This window comes from Lathamus discolor, chromosome 5 (assembly GCF_037157495.1).
Source record: "Lathamus discolor isolate bLatDis1 chromosome 5, bLatDis1.hap1, whole genome shotgun sequence".
Classification (NCBI taxonomy): domain Eukaryota; kingdom Metazoa; phylum Chordata; class Aves; order Psittaciformes; family Psittacidae; genus Lathamus; species Lathamus discolor.
In genome coordinates this window covers 56,283,854-56,302,016 of record NC_088888.1, presented here as the reverse complement: position 1 = coordinate 56,302,016, position 18,163 = coordinate 56,283,854, and the positions used below count along the sequence as shown (strand labels likewise).

General features: G+C 37.9%; 1 long non-coding RNA gene across 1 annotated transcript; it reads left to right on the top strand.

Annotated features, from left to right (window-relative positions):
* Positions 1-2,222: 2,222 nt before the first annotated feature.
* LOC136014339 (uncharacterized) lies at positions 2,223-7,860 on the top strand. Its single transcript, XR_010612645.1, has 4 exons — positions 2,223-2,251; positions 3,291-3,433; positions 5,565-5,663; positions 7,746-7,860. It is a non-coding gene; the product is annotated as an uncharacterized LOC136014339 (long non-coding RNA).
* Positions 7,861-18,163: the final 10,303 nt, after the last annotated feature.

The window sequence follows — 18,163 nt, the reverse complement described above, 5'->3', positions numbered from 1 at the left end:
TCTCTGAGGCTGGAGCTCCCACACCCTCTCTGGGCACCTCTTCAGATGCTTGCCATTCTGGTGGTGAACTTTTTTTCTCTTGCTGGAACTTGTGACCATTGCACCCCCAGAGGAACCTGGTTTGGCCTTTTCTGTAACCACACTTTAGGTTGCTGAAAATTGCAGTTAGTCTTCAATCTTAATCTTCTCTTCTATAGGCTCAAAACCACCTGTTCCCTCAGACTTTCTGCATATACTGTAAACCACTAATCATGCCACTTGCCCTCGTCTGGCCTGTCTACAGGTCACATCACTTGTACTGGAGTGGCAAAACCGGAGGCAGGGCACCACATAATTCTCACAAGTGCCAAGTAGAGGGGAATAATAATTTTCCCAACCTGCTTACTTTACTCCTGTTAATGCAGGACAACATGCTGCTAGCCTTCGTTACTGGAAGGATGCACTGCTGCCTCAAGTTTCGTAGGATCACAGAATGCTTTGGGTTGGAAGGGACCTTAAAGATCATCTAGTTTAACCAACCTCCCTGCCAGGGGCAGAGGAAACCTCCACTACACCAGGTTGCTCAAAGCCCCATCCAACCCAGCCTTGAACACTTGCAGGGGTGGAGCAAGGTTAACTAGTTTCCTACCATAACCCCCATGGTTTTTCTGCAGAAGCATTATCCAGCCAGCCAATCACTAGCCTGCAGTGTTGTATGTTTTTTTTCTACCCTGAGGCACTAAAAACACTATTTATTGAAGTCTGAATCATTGAACACAACTTTGAGCTAGTTTCTTGTCCAGAAAGTGATTAATCTACCTCATAGTTTAGTCATCCAGTCCATCTCCCCAAATCTTACAGATTTTTTTTTATTTGTTTTCTATATTCCTAGTCCCATTGTTAAAATTTTTCTCACTGACCGAATGATAATAAAAATGCACAGGGGAAACAAGCTTTCTCCTTTCATTCAGCAATAAAGAGGATTGATTTTAGTGTTTGAATATGCTATCAAGCAAAAGATGTTCTGGAAAATGTCTATAGCACAAATACTGCAATTTTATTGCAGTGAGAGAGGAATACTGGGACAGGCTGACTGGGGAGATAGTGCCCACCTCAGACTATGGCAGCAGTGGCTGAAAGGATGACAGAGGAGTGCTTACCATCTGCACAGGAAGTCTAATTCTGGGGACTCTAGCTATGAACATTTTGCCGTGTACTGAATGCAGCAGTTACTCCACAAGCTACAAGTGGATGCCAAAGATTAACTGTCCCAGCCATCTCATCTATTTCTTGCTTGCTGCCCTCCCTTCTTGTAGGCCAGTTATAATTTTGTGCAGCTTACTGGCTCTGCATTAAACTCCCAGAGACATGATGCTAGCCGGAGTTAGCACATTCAATTTCTTTGAAGAAGAATGCTGAAAAAATATACATGAAGTTCATTAAATTTTGTTCTTCTCATTAGAGTTTTATTAAGCACATTTATTTGACTCTTACTGCTATTTATCCTGCTTTCTCTGCATCATGTATTTACTGGAGTCAAGCACTAACATTATTGATCAAATCAATTAATGTCATTGATCAAATTTTCAGTGCTATTCCTACTGTATCTTTAATTCAGTAAGAGTTCTGACCTCAAGAATAAATCAAATTTAAGAGCAATGGCCCATTCACTCTAAAAAAAGTTAAATATTTGCTGTAAATGAGTAATTTCAACACAGCTTGTACAATTTTTTGAACATATTTCTATTCCTCTATAATGGAGACAGATTTTATTTAGAGATCACAATGAAGTATTTTTCCTTTATGAAGGACAGAACTCCAAAGAATCATGTTAGGAGGGGAAGCAGAACATGTAAAAGCACAGCTGCCTGAAGCAAAAGGCAAAATGAGACAACCATTAAGTAATTGGATTAACCTCTATTTGGCCTTTTTCAGCTGAGAGAGATTTATTTTGATAACATGCTGTTTGTTTTCTTCTAGGTTTGCACACAATATAGAAGCCTTTCTCAAAGACTGAAAAAGAAATTGAAGCCTGCATATCAGTAGAAGTCCCTGACTGGGTAATACAATAACACATCTGTCAGTAACATGGAATCTGGAACAAGGTTGTCCCAGAAGCCATAACCTGAATAATAGACAAATGGAGATATTGTCTTATACACAACTTCTTTCTGAATTGCAGCTGCAAGGACAACCTGGGGAGGAAATAAGGAAGAAAGCTTCTCTCATTTTACTTGAAAATGGATTTACTGAAGAAAAAATCTCTTTTAAAGTAGGATAAAACATCAGAATCAATGGCTTTGAAAAATAGAAAAAGTAAAAAAAAAATCTTTTATTAAAATATATATTCCATTTTTTAAAATTTTCACTGAGATCTAAAAAATTTGATAGGGCTTAAATTGACTATATTTAGCCTAATCAAAAAAAAGCCCCAAAGTTATTTTAAAACAGACTTTTTTTTTGTTTTGTTTTGTTAGAAATTATCAACATTGTTAGGATTGGCAATTCTGAAATTTAAAACCCCAGATATTTTCTTATAATACGTTAGCCTATTGTACAAATATGTAATTGAAAAATTCTCTAACAAACATACACATTTGCTAGCAGTTGTATGAAGTTCCTTTTAAATAAGAGCCTCTATCTTAATTTATCCAGACTCTGCATTTTTTGCTTGAGGAGAACTTCAGCAAGGACACAGAGCATTTTCCATTTCTGTGGACAAGGTGCATCAGGGTTTCCTTAGTCTGCTCTGAACATGGGTCTAATGCGAGAATGGTCCAGCCTTCAGATGTATTCATGCAAAACACCCAACCCAGCCATAGCAACTGCATATATTGTTGAGATGAGGATGAGGCTGGGGTCCAAGGGCTGGCTACCTGATGTTTGATTTGAAATGGACCAAAGCACTGGCTATGTGAAACAGCAGGAACAGATGGTAAAGATAATATTGTTATTTTGACTCAGAAGAGGCAAATAGGAATTAAGCTGGTTCACTGATAATATTAGAAAATACTTGTCTTTCTATCTCATTTACTTATGTAGTTGGGCTCATTTCTTTAAGTCAGGCATTTAGCAGCTATTACTTTCAGCTCAGACTTTGCAATGAATTTTACTAAGGGCTATATTTTACAACCATCTGGAGCTTGAAAGTGTAACAGAATGGCGAGCCTCTGCTCATTTAGAGCATCTTTGTGGAGCACACAACTTAATGTTTCTGTATCTGTACTATCTACACAGTAGGAACTAAATAGAATTTTATTTAATTTGTTGGCTTGGGACCAACTTTGCTAAGGCATCTTCTCTCTCCTCAGGCCAATCTGTTACTGCTGTGATCGGAAAGAGACATTTTCCACCCTTTGCCTCTGAACAGCCCAATTGCCCACATAGGACTCTGCAGCCAGCAGCCTGCCTGGCAGGATCCTGCGTTCCAGAGATGAGTGGGGTGATGGACATGGTAAATGAAGCACAACCTTTCTTCCATGCTGAACCACTACCCGGTGCACTTTCACATGTATCTCCAAACTCCTGGTGGTTAGTTACAGCCTCAGCAGCTTTGAAACAGTGTCAGGACAAAGAACTTGCCCAAATGCCAGTCAAAGCATTGAGGGAGTCAGAATTTGTATGAAACTAGGACAGAAAGTGTAATTACTGTCCCAATATAATGAGAATAACTGCAGAATAAAATCCTTTTCATAAACATACGAAACTCTTACCTTAAAACTAGCTAGGAATTTTTCCCCCCTTTCATGGCATGACCCCTGCAAAGGCTGTTTCAGATCCTTATTCTAATGCTGCTTAAGGTTGCTGATAGTGCCTTCTTTCGATTTCAGTTACCTATGGACAGTTGCTAAGCAGATGTCCTAAAGATTTCAGTGCTGTCAGAAGTTTAAGTGTTTAACACTGAAAGAAATTTTGTATGTCTGCTTCTTTATCTCTTTCACAGTCCCATCCTCTATTGAGAAAATGATCATTTCACCACATAAAATAGTTTCATCAAACTAGTGTATTTTGCTTAGCTAAAATTCCTGCTTGATTTGGCTAGGATGGGATTTCTATGAGAAGTTATGATTTTGGATCCAAAAGATTATAAAATATCTAGATTGACAGAAAATATCAGAGATTTAGGTATAACACTGAGAAATTTAATGAAATCTGCTAGTATTTTTTCCACTCTGCATCATTTCTAATGACACTTGATCACCAGAAAATGTCTCACTCTGGTTTTATACTGAAGATCCAGTGCTAGACTAACTGCAGAGTCATCAAAGAACATAGAATGTAAGCAGCTCCTAGAATAAAACCACCATTAGAAGCTAAGTTTAAGATTTACAATTCCTTTCGCTCAAATTTTGTGTGGAACTTCAGATCAGAAAAAAACCCAATAGAGGAACAATGTAATTAAAATATCAGAATGTTACAAATAGCACAGTTTCAGACAACACAGTGTCCTATTGCCAAATCACTGATAAGCCTGAAGGAAATTGTATAGACTTGTATGATTCTTTCTTTTGGTAGAACGTGAGGCAGCATTTGAGCTTAAATTCTAAAAAAATATTTCTTTAGCCCTGAGGTTAGTTATGAAACAAAATCAAATATAACCATCAATGAATACAGACATACTAAACAAGTTTTGCCCTACTGTCCTTATGCCCTGAATGGAAGTGCTTTGATGTAGGGACAATAGAGAGATCTCTGTCTCTCCGGTGGTTTCTTACCTGATGCATTAGGGGGTGAAAATGTGGAGTTTCAGATAAATACGGGCAAGCAGGATTTTCTGTAGTTTTGGGATTTTATTAGAACCTTTGCAAAAAAGTACTGTAGTAATATGATCTCCATACAATTTTCAACCAGGAGAACCAAAAGCAGCAGGTTCTCATTTAGAGCCTTGTATCACATACAGTCCAGATGCCAATGCTAACATTTCACTCCATCCTCTTTCATGTTTTGGGCTGCAGGAGGAATCACTGGTGCATGAAGAGAGTGAATTGGTCACTTGGCAGGAATCAAATATAATTCTTTTTTGCCTACCCTGTGCCTTCATTTTTCTTCCAGATTACTACTGACATAATTTTTGCTTTTCTAGAGCTAAAGATATCTCATTCCCCACCTAAGTACTAAGCAACTAGAAGGTACAGAATAATCTGCTATCCTAAACCTTGACACTAGAGGCAATAGGCCATTTCACCTGGTTTTGATGTTGCTGTAAGTACGGTTGCAAAAAAAGGCTCCACAGGAAGTTAAGGAGCTGGAGGATAACAGTTGATGCCAGGAAGCAGCACTGAATTGCTTGGCTGTTGAATGATTTATAGAGTTGCAAGCCTAAAGAGTTGTGATTTTTTTTCAGGTAATGTCACATGTATAACATTTTGGGAGAGAACAAACCAGAGGAAGATCCTTACTAAAATCCTGAGAGGGTCTCACTGGATTAAATTTGCTTGGTTTTTATTTATTTTTTTTCTTTTCTCATCAGAAAAGAAAAAAGGCTCTGTTCACAGCTGGTGACTCCCTATTTTTCCACTGTTTGAATGGATGTTTTTTGCAATGTATCCAGAACATTACTTGTTGAATTATTTATTTTTCAACAGAGGACATGAAGGCACAGTGACCCCACTTTTCACTTGTGAAAGGCTCTTCACAAATAGCTACTTTGAAAGCCAGTGCAGCACATAGGTGAGATTCCCCAGGTATGTTTAATTATTTAAGTTGACTTTCATCCTATTTCCACAACGGACTTAGCAATTTTAATGGAGACTTTTTATGGGACACTGTGGCAAATGTAGTGTCTCTTTTTTCTCTGAATAACGTGCTGTTTTCTCTCATTTTGAAAATATTTTATCTATTTCCATGAAGTGGAAAAAGACAGGTTCATATTTTCAGAACTCATATTGGATTTGAATTTTAGCATAGCTAATAACTGAATATTATATGTTAGGAAAGATGTTCAGAAAATCCACTAAGGGGAAATTGATCTGAATGTTGTGACAAGGATGAAGGAAATGCTTTTCCAGCAAATTATTTCAATGATCAAATTGCCCTGTCCCCAGGAGTTGAAATCTTAAGTGCACAAACAAATCTGGGTGACTTTCCAGCAAACAATACCTAGGTTTTAATAGAGTAGGTCATGTATTCTGGGGACAAGTGATATTTACTGTCATAATGTTAAATCTGAAGCAAAGATGTTGATGTTAGGAGAAAGAACGGTGTCATAGAATAGTTAGGGTTGGGAAGGACCTTAAGATCGTCTAGTTCCAACCTGCCTTGCCATGTGCAGGGACACAACACACTAAACCATGCCACCCAAGACTGTCCACCCTGGACAGAAGCTGAACTTTTTTTTTTTTTTTTCCTACAAAGAGCAGAAAGTCACACGCACAAAAAAGCATATTTGCTTATATTTGAGTTATAACTCGCTCTTTCATCTATAGGAAGCTGCATCAGTACATTTGCCTAGATGCATTTTTTTTGTGTGTATGTCCTCATAGCTGAACCATACAGATCATCAGTCCCTCAAACATTAATCTTCATTCTCATGCTTTTTCATTTCCAAATTATTAACTATCAGGTTGTAGTGCCTCTGTGAACAACTTTCTACTCTTTAGTCCTCAGTTTCATCCCTCCCTGTTATTCCAGTCTCAAAGATCATCTAGTTCTTTTCTATCCTCCCTGAATTGATAATGTTATTCCTTATTAGGTCTTATAAAAGTTTCATTATTACAGTCATAGTTATTTTGTCCTTGATGATGTTCTTTGGCAAGTAAATTTATGTTGCTGAAGAACTTTCTGCTGAACCATCGTTTCTCTAAATGTACTTCCCAACCTGGCACACTGATTTTTGTTGGGTTACAAAAGGAATCTTTTTCCTTCACAAAAGGCAACTACAGTTTCTTTCTGGGTTCCATCAAAGTTCTTTCTACTAGTGCAGGGAAATTTGCAAGAAAAAGATTCAAGTCTCCTTAACACTGAAGAGATCAGCCATAAAGTCAAATTGGTGTCTTTTCCATTTGGATAAACTGACTACTGATTTAAATAGAAGTTGTGTTGAAACAATTGCATGATCCTAAGAAAAGGTTAGCATTCAGTTACTCATATCTAGAACCTGAAATTGAAATTCACAGTGTGATTTACTTTAACATTTCATAAGCAGAGATAATCAGTAAAGAAGTCAATCTGATACAGCTACAGGCAGCACAGTATTTGAGAAAACTTAGATGGTAGCATGCTGCATAAACATTTCTCTATTACATATGAAATACCGTATGCTATATAGGACCTTTCTAAAAAGTAGCAATGATATGGCACAGCTGGGAGTCGTTTCACTACATGCACGTCAGAAAAGTAACCTTCCGAGTGCTCAGATTTTGTGCTTTAGCCCTGCTTTTTGAGATTTATGCTGGGGACAGATATACAATGTTACTGGATCCCTCTAAGACTGCAAAAAGAGTTTGTTTGGGTCCAGGAATTATAGACGGTGGGGACTTACTTCCATTCCAAATGAAATAGCTGGAAAATTAATTAAACAAGAAGTCGTGAATATTTGGCTGGTAGGGACAAACCAACCAAGATACAAAAATGTAAAACTGTACCTTTCTAATATGTTAGAAGGATCTACCTATGACAATTATCTATTATTTTAATGTTAGTTACAATAGTTGTCTTTTAAATGAATAATTTGTTTTTCTATATTTCGTGAGGGTTATTGAATTTGACAAAGCTCATGATGAGAAAAGTTTTTCTTAATCCAAGGGAGGCTATCTTGTTATTTCCAGAGGGTGCAGAAAAAAGGAAGGCAGAAAGAGGCAGAGGAAGAAGCTGGAAAGAAGAGCAAGCAAAGAGAACTATTACCCTCAGAAATGCTGACATTTTCGACTGGAGAAAAATCATTGTGGGATAAATCTATTTTGTGAACTTGTTCAAAAGTTTTCATTCTAAACAGAATTAAAATTATCTTTTAAATATCAGATGATGGCTGATAAGCCAGCTTTGGTGCTTTTCACCAATTATCTACCACAAAGCATAACATCATATTAGTTATCAGTGAAGCATGTATTTTGGACTATCATTGTTTCTATAGCTACATTATGTCTTTCTCCATCACTGGTTTTGTCTGTTCTAGTCTCAGACTGTCAGACTTTTCAAAAATCTAACAGTTCATTAAAGAAAAATCCTTGCTAGGTTCCATGGTCTATTTAAGAGAACATTCTATATGGACACAAAGACTGTCTCATATACAAACAGGATGTGAGCTTGTTATTCAGCTCTTTCAGCATGATTCATGAAGCTTCTGAAAATGAATTAAGAATTCATTTTCAGAAAGCTTGATCTGCTTTTTCGGGTCAGATCAAGGGCTACAGCAATATAGCTAATGGCTTTATGTCTCTACAAATGGTCAGTTTACCACTCTGTGATGATGCATAATTGTGGGAGGAAAGAAGGAAAAGCTTCCTTTGACAAATAACAGAGTTTGCTTTATTGTCCTACATTAGAGGAGGGTTGTAGTCTATTTGGCATTAATTGACTAAACAAAGAGAATGCAAAGGTGATATGAAATAATGCAATTGGGAACAGGAAACTTACCAAATGCCCCAAATAAATGTCGGCATGTCAAAGGATAAAGCATTTCTACTTCGATGATGTAAAGGAAAGTAGAGGTCACCCTCCTTAAAGAATTAAAAATTTAAACCATTCTGATGGGAAGCATGGACCATGTCATTGCTCAAGCCAAGTCACATCTGTACTTTACCTTGTCCTACATTACAGGTTTTTACAAAGTATTCTAATTGAAAGAGAGCTATGCATAGAAGACAGAGAGTATGAAAGCAATGAGGTAACAGTAATACATATGTCAACATTTTCCAGTTTGCTGCAGAATCATTATTGAACCACAGGTCTGCAATTTTGATAGACAGAACTTAGCTGCTAGAAAGCCTTCCATGAGAGAGTTGTTTAAGCACTTTTTTTGAGAACTATTTCTTAAGGTAATGAGCCAATCAGACTTTATGTCTGTCATGCCTGTTTTCTTTATGTAGTTGTGAATTGTTAGGCAAATTTCAACCAACTCTGGCAGAGAAGTTATTCTTTACACTGATTTTCTTCCTCAAATGCCACATGAAGTGCTGTCTAGGTGGCACTACTAGAGGAGAGGTGCCCATGTTGGTGCTTCTTTTTGGTGGAAAAGCATGTGGATATGGGAACAGCAGTGAGCCATCCAGGTTGTTAAAAATTTTAACAATGTGGAAATAAAGACACACTACATCATAGATGTTGTGTTGGAAGGAGAATTTGTAGTGGTTGAAATGATACTGTTGGCTAGCCAGGCCTTTTTTCTTCCATCACAGAAAAAAAAAGTTACTGAAAACTGCCCTTAGAGCAATTGGACCTGTCCTTTGAGTCACTGAATAACTCTTTATTAAAACACATACAAGGAAAAGAAACAAGACAAATTTTAGAGACAGGATGATGAGAAATTTAAGCCCTGAACTTCACAAAGTGATGGAAGAACTTGTGTGCCAAGTCAGCCCTTTCAGAGATGCTATAACTGAGTGAACTGCAACACCAACAACCCTTCACATACATGCTTCTCTGAATATACTCCATAAGCAAAGCATGTATGGAGAGCCTTATCATGACTACATGTTATAAAAAAAAATACTAAACATTATTCATGTCTACACATTAAAAATTTATATAATATTTATCATATGCTAAATGAAGCACACAAGATTCAGAAATTATGTGTCACTTGCCTGCTTTTTGCTAATCAATTGGTGTTTCTTTGGAACTATTCCTTATCTGCAGCACAAAAATGCCAAATAAGAATGTCTGGATATATTAAAGAAGTCTTAGTCACTGATTTCAATTATAGTATCTCTCTTAAGTGAACATTTTATTAATTTAATGAACAAGTTCAAGCACAAAAATAATTAGTAATAGATACCTTTAACAGTATTATACTATCTTTATTATACCTTAATCACTTGGAAAGGGTACCTGCAAGGCAAACTTTAAAACTACAAATGCATTTATCATGAATAACTGAAATTACATAGTTTTTACTCTTCATGACTTTTTTTCTATGACAGAGATTGCCAACACATGGGATCTTAGTACAAATTCAAGTTTATCTACAAAGTGTGAAGGAAAAAACTATTGAAAAGTAAGAGGAAAAAGCTGCAAATGAAGAGAAATAATATTTTTCAATTTTATTTTCCTGTTTTCTCTTTATCAACTGACTTTTTACAGCTTTATCTTCTGAAAAGCTGTAAGTCATATAAAATATTTCTAATATCAAAATCTTTTAGAATGGAAAGATGATTTAATCTGATAAAGTAACATATTTAGACTTGTAAATACAGGATTCAGTAACATATTCAGTATCAGTGACATATTTAGTATTCTACAGGCAAACTGTCTAGATAATGTCTCCACGAATTCATGCTAGCGTGGTGCAATATTTAGGGGTGGGATGATTAGCAGACCCATTTAGAGTACACATACTGTGTGACCTCACATTTAAACCGGTTTCTTTGAGGAAGCCAGTTCCTTCAGACCTCCTTCAAACATGCTTAAGAAACATTGACAGTAATGTCAATGACAGCACTGAGAGCTGTAGTTGCTCATTCAGTACAATAAAATTCAGGAGGGTGTTTTTTTTGTTTGATTTATTAGATGTTAACCATGTTCTGAGTATGCATGCTGGGTTAGGTCCTATGAGGACTGTCAGTATTACTCTGTCTTCTGGAGCTTGATTTGGCTGTGGTGACCATGAGATACCTCACACAGGTTTAGACAGTCTTACACTTGTCAGAAATGGATTTGTAGGTAAGTGAAGATATCAGATCAGAGAAGAAGGCATCTATCGAGTTTTTCATTTATGGACCTGTATTTTTCTTAAACCCTTTTTCATGTATCTAGGTCCTTCTTTCTGGTTCAACAGCTGGAATAATCATCTTTACCACATGTTGTACAGGGAATTATATTATTTCTCCATTCTGTACACATTGAGTATCAACCGATTATTGTTACATCAGGATATTGAAAGACAGTCAAACAGCTGTCTCTCTTTGTAACAAAAAAGGATGTGGGATACTGGGGTACAGGCTTCAGACTTCCCTTTGTCTCACAACTTTCCATGCTCTTGATCCCTCTTTGCCTATCTATCTCAGACTGATATATCTATGAAAGCAGGTATATGTATTTTTTTTTTTTCTAAGTTAAAGAGAAGAATTGGGGCTCACTTCTCCAGTGGGCATGGTGCAGGTGAAACAAGAAATTAAGCAAAACATATGTAGTGTTGGCACTGATAACAAAAAAGACCAGAGAAGATGATATTTTTAAATCACTCTAGATGTTACAATGTGCTAAGGTAGGAGTAAAATATGTTCACTTTCATTAAAGATGTAGGCAGCATGACAGAACCATGCAACCAGAGCTCTAAATTTATCATGTTTGGTACACAGTTGAAACAGCAGAAACATCTTGCACTATGAACTGAGTAAGTATAGCTCAGCATAGGTTTCTTCTCCCCAGCAGTGTCGCTGAGGAGCTCACCATTGAGGGAGAAAAGATTCAGGGACAAATGCTCTGTATCCACATGGTGGGAGGCACACTGCTTTTCATACTGCACATGACTGGCAGCTGTACTTTTAAGGACTTGACCTTCCAGTTGTTTGAAGAATGGAAATGTTCCACTTGACTTTAGCAGTGTAAATTCAAGCTTTCAAGCTTTCAAGCTGAGAGGAAAGCCTTTGCCAAAGTTTCAGTCCTGAACAGGAATATTATTCACTGCCATAGTTTCATCTATGTCTCCAGAGGAATGAATCACTGATTAGGAAATGGGTGTTTTAAACCTCTGTAAATTTGAAGCAATTGTAGTAGGTCAAAGGAAGAAAAGCTACACAAGCAGTAACAATAGAGATTTCTTCTTAGGTTTTTATAATGTCCTGAACAATTAAAATAATTCTTATATTCTACATAGTTTTGCAGGGGTGGGGACAGTCAAGGGATACGGTAAAAATATTGTTCAGGGTTTGAACTGATTTATGCTCATGTTTGAATCCCACCTGGCTGTTGGATATGCTTTTTCTTCTAGACTGCTTCATATGTTAATTTCTTCCATTCTGGAAGAGAAAAGAGGACAGAAATAGAAGGCAGCCCATTGCTTATAGGATCAGGGACTTAGTAGCCAGTGTTGGTACTCAGGGGTGGCTTTTCATTGTTTTGGTCTGCAGTAACTCTGTTATGAAAGTACATATGTTCAACATTAGTAAGCCCTTGTATTGTAATTCTCCCACCTCATATACCACAAAAAGACAAACTCACAAATCCAAGTTATGCTTGTTCCATTTTCATTCACTAAATACAGTTCTGTAGGTAGTGGTAGTCTCTGTAAAATGTCACCTATTAGTAAGAAAAAAAAATCCAATTAGAAAGTCTAGTGGAAACTTCTGTGACATGTAGGTGACATGGAATTAAAAGAGGAGAGGGAGTGAGAAGAAAGAAATGACACTCAGGCACCAAATCTAATATGAATACGTTTACTTTTGGCAACTAAAACCTAAGATAAGTTCTGCATTGTACTTTTTCCATACATCAGAATTATGGTAGTATACTGAAAACATTTCGATTTCTAGCTTTGACATTAGGCACATAGCATAACAGTATCGTAGATGAACTTCATACAGCTTTTGCCTTATCCTTATCAAAGCTATAGAGGTCTTCTCTTAGACAGTTAAGAATATAGCAAGTGAAGAAAGATGTGTTCCTCTCATGTCTGATTCATCCTACCTCTTGGATACTTATTGCAGAATAGGTGAACTGTCATAAGGACCAGTCTCTCTTCCTTAACTACAGACTTAACACTGACTTTGCAACTACATTAGATTGGACACCTGACAAACCAGAGATAAAGTTAAGTGAGACAAATCACATCAAAGTCTCCTTTGAGTGATACAGTTCTGTATTCACTCTGAGCTTTAGCTGTTATCCTTTTGTATAGCAGCTCATCTTTACTGTGACCTACTGGGAAATCAGAAACAGAGTCTCAGAGTTTGTTCACAGATCATTTTATGGGTTTACACTCATAAAGTCTAAAGTAATAGAAATATATAATACAGATTTTTTTTTTTCCTCATTCCTCTATGGCTGTACAAATTAGGGCAACTGCAGATGCAGAACTTATTCCAGATGCAGGAATCTTAAATAACAGGATTTAATTTCTAGATATTGGTGCTAGTCAATGTTTCTGGAAGTTATGTCACTGGGATTCACAGAGGTTTTACTACTGCAGTAACATCTGAATTACCAGAAATAAGTTTAATGTAGCCCACTATTTTCAAATATATTTTAAAATATGCCATAGTATTGAATTTCAGAATGCAACTGTTTTGACAAAAGCACCTAGATGCTGTTTCGGAACATATAACTTCTTGGCATCTCAGAATTCATTGCTACATCAAGAAAAATGTTAAGGATATACACCAACTCAACCATAGCACATACAGCTAGAATGGACATTGTGAGGCGATCACTCTTGCCCCTAGGCAGAATCAGCTATAATGGTGTGAGTCCTGATACGTGTTTATCTAGCCTTTCTTTTAAAAGTTCTGAAAATTCTGTGGAGTCTACCTATTTTACACTCACTATCTTTACAACCAGATTTCTAATGTTTTAGTATTTAACCAAAATGTTTAATTATTTCTATTTTCTTCTGATATTTGAAGAGTGTGAGAGGAGTATGCACACTTTCTCCTTTTTTATCCTCACACACTGGATTTTTAGTCAGCAACCAGAATCACATTTGTCGAAGTACTACACCATATAGATTAGAAGAGATGGTGTCTACTCTGCAGGAAAAAAGATTTATTACATATGAATATTTGTTTCAAGTAGAGAATTCTTAGTATTGTTATATAGGGCTATAATTTGTACAGCACAAAGGCAGAAATACTAAGTCCAGGGCTGTGGTTTTCAACATGTAATGGTTATAAAGACTGAACTGTTTTCTGTTCTGTCGTGAGTGACTGGTAGAAGCAGGCAGTGGAACAAATGTTTTGTAGAATATTGTGGAAGGCTACAGCAGGAGCTGTGGGAAAAGAAATGGTTTTACTGATGTGATATCAGGTTTGGTATGTCTCTTCCTAAAGCTTAGATTTAAGCTACTTCATTGTCTCATGGGATATTATTATTTTTTTTTTTTACAAAAAAGAACAGAAGCATATCTTACACTTGTTCCAATGGAAAAAAATTAACCATCTGAAGATGCCTTTGGACATATTAAAGAAAAGCGCAAAATTAATTAACTCTGATATGAGCAACTGGTTTTCTGTCAGGCACAGTGATGAGATCTGGGGACTTCTGTTTTCCTTTCTTGTATCTGTGAGGGTATAATAGAAATTACTGCCCACTGAAATTGAACAAGGGGATAGAACTCAATACATTTTTATGGGTGATCCCAAATATTTTTCCATTTTTAAATTAGATGAGCTTAATAGTGACTGTTGCTTTTGTCAATTTTCAGGTTAAGGCAAGAATTAATGTAGTAATATGCATTGGAATCATGATGGTTAAAGTGAATTTTTAGCTGAATTGTCATTATCTTAGTATATAATTATTCATATATATTATTATGATGCTAGTGTTCATGTTGCATGCCAAGCCCTTTGCAAATATACAGGAAATCATGGTTACTAATAACGACAATAAACAGTGCATCCAGCCTAAAGGAGTCCAGGAGCACTGTGCCTGGATGGCTGGTTTGGTACCAGCTGGGGGTCCCTGGCTCGGACATATTCATGAAGCAAATAACTCTGTTCACACACTGATAAGCCCCATCTCCATATATGCTTTTAAGACTGTATCTGGTGGGTGAATTAATTTGTTGCCTGTGAGGTAACAGTCGTTCAGTCCCCAGGAAGAGTCTAGCTTTCCAACACATCACAGAAGCAAGTCTTTGTTGTCTAGTAATTATCCAGCACGTGATCATCAGTTTTCCAAATGGCACTGGGATCATGCTGTAAAGAGGCAATTCTCATCTCCCCAGAGGAACTAACAGTCAAAGTGGTTTGGGGTGATATCTGTCCATCAGTAGAAGATGGTAGAGACAGCTTGGTGTATTTGGGTGCTTGCCAGACAAAGGAAGGAAAAGAGAATGCTAATTTTTTAGAGGGCCGTCAGCTTCAGCTGCATAGCTGCAGATTTATGCTGGCTACACCACATGATTTGATCAGGGACTGAGATCCATCAAACCTATTATAAAAAAAAATGACTAAACAAAAGAAGACACAGCCTCTCTGTGGTTCGCAAGGGAAATGGATGCATTCTCTGTTCATAAAACTGAACATGAGCACTGTACAGCCCAAGACAGCTTCTCAGAAATACTTGCAAAATTGAACGCTACCGTCTGAGGGAAGAATAGAAAATGCACTTTGTAGCAGTGAGCTTATGGTTTCTTGAGTTCCATATCCACCAAATAGCCCATTGCCTCATATCTCTTCAGCCTGCCTTTTGCTTTCATCTGCTTTCACTGTCCTCTTGCTTCTCATGTCTTCCTGGGGTAGCTAACTCCTTGCATATCTGGTATATCCTCTCAGCTGGAGAGAAAGAACGGAAGAAAGCCTTCCTCAGTAAGGAAAGATCTCATTAGCTCATCTGCACTCATGTTTGTGCCTTCAATTTTTCACTCATCTCAAACGTGATTCTTCACTAATTAGTTTGCTCCCAGGCCTCTTTCTCACAGGTTTGGATTCATTGGAAGGTTGCCATTAAAAGAAAGTATGTTTCTAACTTGTAAAACAATTTAATTCAGTTAATTATAATATACAAACATTAAATGTTAATGTTGAGATGTGTGCACGTTTCATATAATCTAAGCTGGTGTCCTAGGTAAATATGTCAGTGCTCCAAAATGAAAAGCTTTACAGCTTTTCTACTTTTTTCTCTGGTGGAGAATACCAGTGATGGGGTTTGCTCAAATCTGTACCTCCTACACATCTTCACAGTAGGAAAAATCTGGTTTTCAAGGTAAAACAAGTAATTGGAATAGCTTCATCAATGAACCACAGTGAAGTGATTTGTTCAGATCTCTGCATCCTGTGGGTCTTCACAGTAGGCAAAATCCAACTTTGAGAGTCACATATAACAACTGACATAGCTTAATCAATGTCAGTGGCAGAACACTAACATAAACCATTACTAAAATGACAGTAGTTGTGTTTGTGAAGAGATGGGACAGAACAGCATTGGAGACTAAGACCTCTTATAAATGCATACAGCATGGGGAAAAGAGAGTGCTTAATATACAAACCTTTTGTTAGCTTATCCAAAATGGACTTAAAACATTTGTGCTTTAGTCTAGCTTGAGTTATTGGACTTTATATAAAAGGCCACAGGATGAAATATAAGGGCTTATTTTAGGTTTAAATCCTGTGAATTTACAAACGTGTGCAGACGGAGAGTGCTCTCTGCATGCGCATGTCCTTAAAAGTAAAGGTGCCTTGCTGCATCCACACACACACAGAAACTTACTCTCATCCATCTTTGCATATTAGTCTTGCAGTAATGTGAAAGCTATGTCCTCAAATTGCTGATACGGTTGGCATAGCTCCACTAAATGTACTTTTCAAGTGGTTGGTATCTGAGCCATCAACAGGTAATAAGTCATCCACAGTGCGGAAAGCATTTCTTGCTGACGTCTCAGAAGACAACATCTATGTCATATGATTCTGGATTTAAGTATTGTTTTGTTATTTTTTTTTTTAACAATCTTTAAAGTGTATGAAAATACTGGAGGTGGTCTTCCATACGATTACTCAGTGATCTTAGTAAGTATCAAACAGCCTCTCAATTTAATTTCACAAAATCATAGGAAAACTTAGGGTTGGTAAGAACCTTTAAGATCATCTAGTTTCAACCCTCCTGCCATGGGCAGGGACACCACAAACTACCCACGTCACCCAAGATTCTGTCCAGCCCGGCCTTGATCACTGCCAGGGATGGAGCACTCACAACTTCCCTGGGCAACCCATTCCAGTGCCTCACCACCCTCACAGTAAAGAACTTCTTCCTTACATCCAACCTAAACTTCCCCTGCTTAAGTTTTAACCCGTTACCCCTTGTCCTATCACTACAGTTCCTAATGATGAGTCCCTCCCCAGCATCCCTATAGGCCCCCTTCAGATACTGGAAGGCTGCTATGACGTCTCCACACAGCCTTCTCTTCTCCGAGCTGCACAGCCCCAACTTTCTCAGCCTATCTTCATACGGGAGGTGCTCCAGTCCCCTGAACATCCTCATGGCCCTCCTCTGGACTTGTTCCAACAGTTCCATGTCCTTTTTATGTTGAGGACACAAGAACTGTACACATTACTCCAGGTGAGGTCTCATGAGAGTAGAGTAGAGGGGCAGGATCGCCTCCTTTGACCTGCTGGTCACGTTCCTTTTGATGCAGCCCAGGATACGGTTGGCTTTCTGGGCTGCGAGCACACACTAAAGCCAGCTCATGTTCATTTTCTCATCGACCAACACCCCCAAGTCCTTCTCCACAGGGCTGCTCTGAATCTCTTCTCTACCCAACCTGTAGCTGTGCCTGGGATTGCTCCAACCCTGGTGTAGGACCTTACACTTGGCTTGGTTGAACTTCATGAGATTGGCATTGCCCATGTTACAAACATGTCAAGGTCCCTCTGGATGGCATCCCTTCCTTCCATCATATCAACTACACCACTTAACCTAATGTCGTCCGCAGACTTGCTGAGGGCGCACACAATCCCACTGTCCATGTCACCCACAAAGATGTTGAACAAGCTTGGTACCAACACAGACCCCTGAGGGACATCACCCATTACTGGTCTCCAACTGGACACTGAGCCATTGACCACAACTCTTTCTGTGTGGCTATCCAACCAATTCTTTATTCACTAAGTAGTCCATCCATCAAGTTGATGTCTCTCCAGTTTAGAGACAAGGATGTTGTGCAGGACAGTGTTGAATGCTTTGCGCAAGTCCAGTCAGATGAAATCAGCTGCTTTGCCCCTATCCATCAGTTGTGTAGGTCCATCATAGAAGGCCACCAAATTGGTCAGGCAGGATTTCCCCTTAGTGAAGTCATGTTGACTGTCATGAACCACCTCAGGTTTTTTCATGTGCTTTGTCATGCTTTCCAGGAGTATCTGCTCCAAGATTGTGCCAG